General features: G+C 36.6%; 1 long non-coding RNA gene across 2 annotated transcripts; it reads left to right on the forward strand.

Moving 5' to 3' along the window:
* The first annotated feature begins 858 nt into the window (after positions 1–858).
* Positions 859–7,463, forward strand: LOC125256700. 2 transcript variants are annotated; one of them, XR_007182163.1, is made up of 3 exons: positions 859–1,406; positions 4,978–5,412; positions 6,367–7,463. It is a non-coding gene; the product is annotated as an uncharacterized LOC125256700 (long non-coding RNA). The 2 variants fall into 2 exon arrangements; XR_007182164.1 differs by lacking the exon at positions 859–1,406 and adding an exon at positions 2,182–3,724.
* The last annotated feature ends 755 nt before the right edge of the window (positions 7,464–8,218 follow it).

Raw genomic sequence — 8,218 nt, forward strand, 5'->3', positions numbered from 1 at the left:
CTGAAAATGGCCAGTTGTGAACTCCACATATCTTGATGAAATCATTTTAACACCCTCAAAGACCCTAAAGGGACCTTCCATCTCACTTCCCAATATTCCAGCCCAAATCATCACCCGCCAGCTCCTTGCTGACATCGCAGTCTTGTTGGAACATGGTGGCCATTCACCAACCATCCAGAAATCCATCCGTTTAGACCATCCATTGTAGTACGGCATTAGTCAGTGAATAAAACTATTTAAAAATGAGTCTTCATGTATTTCTACACCCACTGTTAATGTTTCTCTTTGTGAGGTTTGGTTTGGAGTGGCTGAAATGCATCTTTACGCACAACTGCCAGCCTGCATGGAGAGCTTCTTGAGACTCCAGAGACACCAGCAGCTTCAAATACCCGTTTGCTGCTCAACACTGGCTTTTTTATAGGTGCCCTTTTAATGCAATTAAGTTTTTTGACAGGAACTTTCCTTAATAAGCCTTTATCTGACCGAGTTCTGCTGTGCTCTAAATCACTCACAAATCGTATGATAATTTAATAATCTCCATTCAGTTTCACAAAATATTAGTTGTTTTCATGCCTTTTGCACAACATTGCACCATTTCATGCTTTTCATCTTCAGAAAGATCTTTCTTCCTCCCTATATTGCATGAGAACTGTGACTTGTTTAATAATGTGGAACAACCTCTAAGTAGGGTTTCCATTGACCTGGCAAATTATTTTGTCTGAGATTGATACCAGTTATCTAAAAAGACATGGATAAATAAACAAACAAACATTTTCTTAGAAAAACTAAATTCTGAATGTTTATTGTACTGAAATCTTACTGATATGTCACCTGCATAATAATTTGGAACGCATTGTAATAAGTTTATATTTTATATTTTTAACATGTAACATGTCTCTGTTACACCGTGTCCTAAGCTAACCGCGACGTGATAAAGTCAATCAAAAATCACAGCCAATCAGAATAGCATATAGGCGGGCTCTCTCGGCAAGCTCCTAGCACTCTCAATGAAATGGATAAGTACATAATCAAATTAATGAATATTGCACCATTTTAACATAATTAAAAATACAACTGAAACAACTTTTGAAACTGAAACAACTTTTGTAATAGAATAATCTTGTCTGTTCACAATGAGTTCTTGTGTCCTTTCATTTATTTTTGAAGATCTGAGGTGGTTTGTCCATTGTTGCTTTCAGTATGGCACAAAATGATATTCAAACTCACATTAGATGCTGTTAACATTAAAGTGCATAAACATTACCCGAGATGAAATTATATAATAACTGCTGTGGATATTTACAGTTGTTTATTGTTTTCCTTATGCAAGTTGGACACAGCTGTCAAAACAAGTCTCTCTAGAAGAGAATACAGATGAGCTGGTGAAGTATGGATAGAAACTTCTGGTAAGTGACATTAGATTTTTACTTTAATTATCCCCTGATTCACAATTAGGTAAATGAATTGTATATGTATAGTTTGGGGTTGGTTAAATGAATTAATTACGATTAATATCATGGTTAATGCCATTTTGCAGCCCAAGATTTAAATTCGGTCATTATTTACTTACCTTAATGTTACTCCAAACCTGTTTGTTGTAAACAGAAAAAGAAAAAGAAAAAATGAGAAGAAACAGCTCTTTTCCATACAACAAAAGTTAAACGCGAACTCAAGTAATTTCACTCAGCGGCCATCTTTGAAACGCCTCCTGGGCAGCTATTTCAGTCATACAAATGTGTCTCTTTGAATGGGGAAACATTAAATTCTCCAAAGCTGTTCACCAAGCTTGCAATTAAATTTCATAATTGAAATCACCAATGAAGTCTGACAACAACTGTCTCGTAGATTTTGTTTCTAAAATCGCTGAAATCATGACAAAAAACTGCATTTCTCGGGTTGACCAAGCCAATGCACATGACATAAGCCTCAAAACGCTGACTATTTCTAATGCAACTGGAGCTTTTAATGCCAGCTGCAGTGGCGCGACAACTTTATCAATTAGCAATTGGCTCTTTTATTTAGAAGGCGAGACCTAATTTGCCATTTTGCACGTTGCACTTTCTTCCATTGATATGTAATATGAGTGCACCGTCTTTGTATATCTAAAGTCTTTGTTGTAAAGGGGTAAAAAGTGTGGTTGAACTCCATGTTCTTCCATATCATGTATCTAATCTTGGTCATCTTAAATCATTTAAGGTCTGTGCATTTACTTTGTGGTCCATCTAAGTGGATTTTGATAAATAATACAAGATTAAAGATCATGCAAAGAGCAATTTGGATCATGATAAAAAGAGATGCATCACAAAAACGTCTTCTAGTAATTACACATACCTTTTTGAACTCAACATTCTACACCCTATTTACATTTTGTAGTGCACATTGGTCTTGCTTTAAGCAGTTTTATAAAAAAAATTGCAGTTGGAAAATCGCTAAAGATGTTTGACATGATATTTTCCCTACTGCCATTTTTTTCCCCACCGCTTCTAAGCTTTTCCTTGCCAATTATTATTCTGAAACAAATCCAGCAGTCCGTCAGGTGCCAAATGACCGAAATGTGAACCCGATTCATTACTGATACTGCATCTAAAATTAAGCAAATGCTTATAGGCTTTATAATAAGAGGGCAACAGTGAACGCTTTGCTTTGTGCACGCTGGCTCCCGAGAGTACTGCAGTATCAATGCTGTACAAACCAATTAATTCATACGGAATCTCTCTGAGAATTTATGGACTAGGATGACTTCATCATTGCTTATAATTACTTTCATAGCCCTTGGGTTACTTCTAAATTAGCTAAAACCAGAGAAAATAAAGTACTGTGTGTCAACCCGGGACAGGAAAGATGTACTGTCTTAAGCTGAACAGGTCCGTATAGCGAGGTAGCATTAAAACGCTAATGCATGGATTTGGAAACTTTACGCTGCCCCTGTCAAAACGGAACCGGAGGTAATCAGTCATTCCGGTGCCCAATCTTGTGCAAAACACTTCATTGAGGTGTTTAACGTATGCTGCCGAGTCTATTTCGCGTGTTGGATCTTGTCAATTGTGTGTAAGCTGAACGTTGCATATGTTAGCAGGCATGCTATACCCAGACTTATTTCCCCCCCTGAGGGTCGATTCTTGAGATTCTCAATATGCTGTGGAAGAACAGATTTGATTTAAAGACTTGCCTTTTAATTCATGAAGTGGAAAAAACATTGCCCCCGAGATAACAAAGGACATAGACCAAGGAACACCGTTTCCCTGCAAATTGAATGTCGTCTGCTATAACACATCGCCTCAGTTGTCCTCTTCGACAAACTTTTGGCTTCTGGCTACGAAAAGACAATACAAACAAGATTACAAAAAGGAGCCAGCATTACAAAATCCCGCTTTGAATCCTCTGAGTTTGACACAGAACCTTTCCCAACTTCCCCCAAGGTTCAGACGACACATCGACAGTGAAACAGAGCTTGTGGGTTAATTATTTCATCGAGCAGATGTTAAACTTTCGTGCTCTGGGTTTTATATAATTCTTTTTTATCTCTCAAATCCCTGTAGTGTAATTACAGCGGTAAAACCATTTACTCATTAGCATAGTTATGCAATCTGAACTAATGAACTGTGCTGGAATCACATTGAAAGTGAGAGTGTATGCACTTCAGATGACTGCTGCGTGCTTCTGGTTTTGTAAGACATCATAGACGCTCACGTATTCATGCAGAAACAGCCTGAATCATTAGCAGGTATATTGTTGTGTTAAAGAAGTTCACGACTCAATGAAAATGTTCTCGTGATTTACAGGTTGTAGTGACCACGGCTGTCGAGCAATATTTAAACTAAGGATGCATGAGATATCCACTGATATTTGAGGGTTTGATTTATGTATCGGTCAACATAAGATATATAACTGCAAATTCGGCTAATTGTTCATGCTCATTTCAAATATTTTTACATTTAGATTACTTTTGCCATCATCTAATGCTTCAACAAAGTTAATCTTTAAAACCAAAATTTTTTTTAATATAAAAAAAAAACTATACATTAAAAACAATAATAATTAACACTATTAAATGTAATCTTTAGCAAATTACTATTTATATGGTGCATTATAGAGCTGTGATGCATGAATTAATGCATTAGAATGCATTAGTATAACATTTTAATATTGCACTGTAAAAAATCAAAAGTTGAGAAAACTTAAAAGTTTAAGGCAACAAACCTAAGCAGATTTTTGAGTTTTCTCAACTTTTTGTTGTATAAACTAAATACAAGAAGTTGAGAAAACTCAAAAATCTGCTGAAGTTTGTTAAACCTTAAACTTTTAAGTTTTCTCAACTTTTGATTTTATACAGTGTGGTCATTTATTGTTTAACTATAATTTCTCTTTAATAATGAATTTTTATTCATTATTCATATATATATATATATATATATATATATATATATATATATATATATATATATATATATATATATATACAGTGTGGTCATTTATTGTTTAACTATAATTTCTCTTTAATAATGAATTTTTATTCATTATTCATATATATATATATATATATATATATATATTTCTGTTTAATATAAATATATATATATATATATATATATATATATATATATATATATATATATATATTTATATTAAACAGAAATATTTATACTGAAATGATGCTTAGTATATTCAGGGATACGTATAGACATGTTGATACTGTTATTTTTTAAAAATAACCACATACAGGTTTGGATTGACAAGAGGTGACTAAATCATGACAGAATTCTCATTTTTGAGAGAACTATTGCTTTATCAATTAATTCCTGTGTGGACACATGAAAAGAAGGAAAAAATATGCTGAAGATATTCAGAGATACGTATAGAAATGTTGATACTGCTGAATATTCCTGCAGTGCTGGGGGTTTCCTATGAATAGTTATTTCATGTGGTGAACATTTGCATGCATGAATATGGTGAATCTGTGTTTGTCTTAACTTCCAGAGACCTCCTGTGCTCATTTACTGCAATCCATCTCCAATCTCAACTCCACGGGAATCGTTAAACACGACTCCAAAGGATTCCACGCTGTGAATATCCCCTGTCATTTCATTGTACGTCCTGCAGCAGAACTCCATTTCCATCATTGCAAGCCTCTCTCTGGGCACGTCAGAGTCCAGTCGATACAGGCGTAGAGAAAAGCAGTGGCCTGTAATTGTCGTGCTGTGCTTTTGACAGTCCTTAACACTCAAATGGACAACCCCCGTCTAGAATAAAGACCCGTGGCTCTCACAGCATTGGGTGTCACTGTCTGGCACCGTGATCAGCTGGGTGTCAGGTCTTGTCAGTGATCTGACACTGGGGATAAGAATGCATGGGCAGAGAAACCAACACTACCCGTGAGATGTGCCTGCTGCCTGTACCCCAGACACTATCATGGTGAGTTTGCCAAGCAGCTTAAACACAGCACACAAGTTGTGCAACAGATTGAGGCCAATGAGGTGGATGATGAACTATAGTTTTTTAGAGTCGACATAATCCGTGTCACTTCCGTATTCTGATGCCCAATGGCCCAAGTATTTGGACACATATTACATTTCTTTAGATGACAAAATGTCAAAAAACGTAGCATCTGCAAAGGAAGGCTAGGGCTTTTTTCAGAATATATATATATATAGATAGATAGATAGATAATATTTTCATTTAGTGTTTCTAATATATATATATATATATATATATATATATATCCTACGTTTAAATACATTTCTACATTTCTCTGAAAGACAATACAGCCAGTTATTCTAATTTGGAATGCATGTTCCATGTTTTTGTTTTGATCTCTGTGATCCAACCCACTGCCAATTTACCCAATAGAATTTTAGTTTTGACACCCCGGGTTACCAGTCGGCAGAAAACACAAGGTTGGAATCCAGCAAAAGAACTGGGATAGAAATAGCAAATTCTACCTGACCAAAAAAAGCCTCGGCAATGAAAACATTGCAAACGTATATATTAGCTTGTCAACATATACTGTAAGGCTCGTTGCTTTTCATTGTCAGTTACATTCGTTTCTGTTGCGTGTCCTCAATCTGGCAACCCGCATGAGTGCCGAGTCTGAGGAGGAGGGGGCGGGGAAAAAACGCTCTCCAATATTTTGAATTTAGACAGCAGACCCAGTTTAAACACTAGCTGTCAATAAAACATGTAAACCAGGTTCATTTTGTTTTCACATTGACCTAGTTTGGTTTATCGGGGTTATTGTTGGGTTTTTGACTTCTTGTGTCCCAAACATATTTGCTGTGTGTCCAATAATATACATCACCTATTCAAATTTCTAGTCCATGCACGGCATGTTTGTACACTCTCTGAGGTTTTCTGTTCCTTCTCTTACAGTAGTCGAAGCTGGCGGACTCCTATCTTCTGCATTAGTGCTGGGAACAGAGATAAGCTGCTCTAAAATGGAGAGAGAGATCGTCAGAGCTGGTCGTTGTTGTGAAAGATTAGGAACACCCATCCTCAGAGCTGGGCAAAGCTTTCATTTGTCCACTGTGCTCGACTAGGCCCCTTTCTCCCACTTGCAATTTCAACATTTGAGAAAAGTTCTGATTATAGCTGCCCGGGGTTTTTCTTTATCTTTTTGTTTTTGCAGCGTGGGAAGGGTGGGAAGAAAGGTCCTAATAATTGCAGCTCGACAGCTTTAATTATGGCAGAACGTTTGGCAGAGAATTCATAACATGCATTGGTCTTTTCCTTTTCAGGGTTTTGGTGCTAACCGCTCTGCGAACAATGAAAACAACGATTCCGGTTTAATTGTTTTCCTGCGTGACCCGAGTGGGGAAGCATATTCATCAGTGATCTACATTCATTATATCCACACATGCAGCACAAAATGCAATTTTAACTTGAAGATACAAAACAGATATTCAGAAATGGTCTTTTATGCTTTTTAAACTCTAATAATACGACCTACATAATCATCTCACACTGCATTAGAAATCATAAGATGATGATATTGAAGCTTTCTTAACTTTCACACCTGGTTCTTCACAGTTACTCAACATGAGTGCTGCATCTAAGCTTTATTCTCCCCAACAGACCATAATCTAATGTTTCGTCTCCACACCAGCTTATGGGCCAGCAACAGCTGGTGATATCACCTTGCCCCATCTGCCAAATGATATTGGCTATCACCATACCTGCCCACAAGACCTTGGGCATTATTCTGTCTTCCTCTCTTTACGTATATAGCGGTATTTATGAGTACTTGGCGCCGTATCAGATCAACAGTTTTGTGGCTGCCTCCCCACCAAAATACATTTAAAAAAGTTGTTTGTCAGCCACCATCCTGAATGTTACAGGTGATCTTTCTGGAAACAATTAAAGGTGCCCTAGAATCAAAAATTTAATTTACCTTGGCATAGTTGAATAACAAGAGTTCAGTACATGGAAATGACATACAGTGAGTCTCAAACACCATTGTTTCCTCCTTCTTATATAAATCTCATTTGTTTAAAAGACCTCCGAAGAACAGGCGAATCTCAACATAACACCGACTGTTACGTAACAGTCGGGATCATTAATATGTATGACCCCAATATTTGCATATGCCAGCCCATGTTCAAGGCATTAGACAAGCCAGTATTAACGTCTGGAGTTGCACAGCTGAATCATCAGACTAGGTAAGCAAGCAAGAACAATAGCGAAAAATGGCAGACGGAGCGATAATAACTGACATGATCCATGATTACATGATATTTTTAGTGATATTTGTAAATTGTCTTTCTAAATGTTTCGTTAGCATGTTGCTAATGTACTGTTAAATGTGGTTAAAGTTACCATCGTTTATTACTGTATTCACAGAGACAAGAGCCGCAGCTATTTTCATTTTTAAACACTTGCAGTCTGTATAATTCATAAACACAACTTCATTCTTTATAAATCTCTCCAACGGTGTGTAATGTTAGCTTTAGCCACAAAGCACACCCTCAAACTCATTCAGAATCAAATGTAAACATCCAAATAAATACTATACTCACGTGATCCGACGCATGCATGCAGCATGCATGACGAACATCATGTAAAGATCCATTTGAGGGTTATATTAGCTGTGTGAACTTTGTAAATGCATTGTATTATAGTTGAGAGCTCGGGGGGCAGGGAGCGCTCGATTTAAAGGGGCCGCAGCCTGAATCGGTGCATAGTTAATGATGCCCCAAAATAGGCAGTTAAAAAAATTAATTAAAAA

The sequence above is a fragment of the Megalobrama amblycephala genome, linkage group LG21, assembly GCF_018812025.1.
Source record: "Megalobrama amblycephala isolate DHTTF-2021 linkage group LG21, ASM1881202v1, whole genome shotgun sequence".
NCBI lineage: Eukaryota > Metazoa > Chordata > Actinopteri > Cypriniformes > Xenocyprididae > Megalobrama > Megalobrama amblycephala.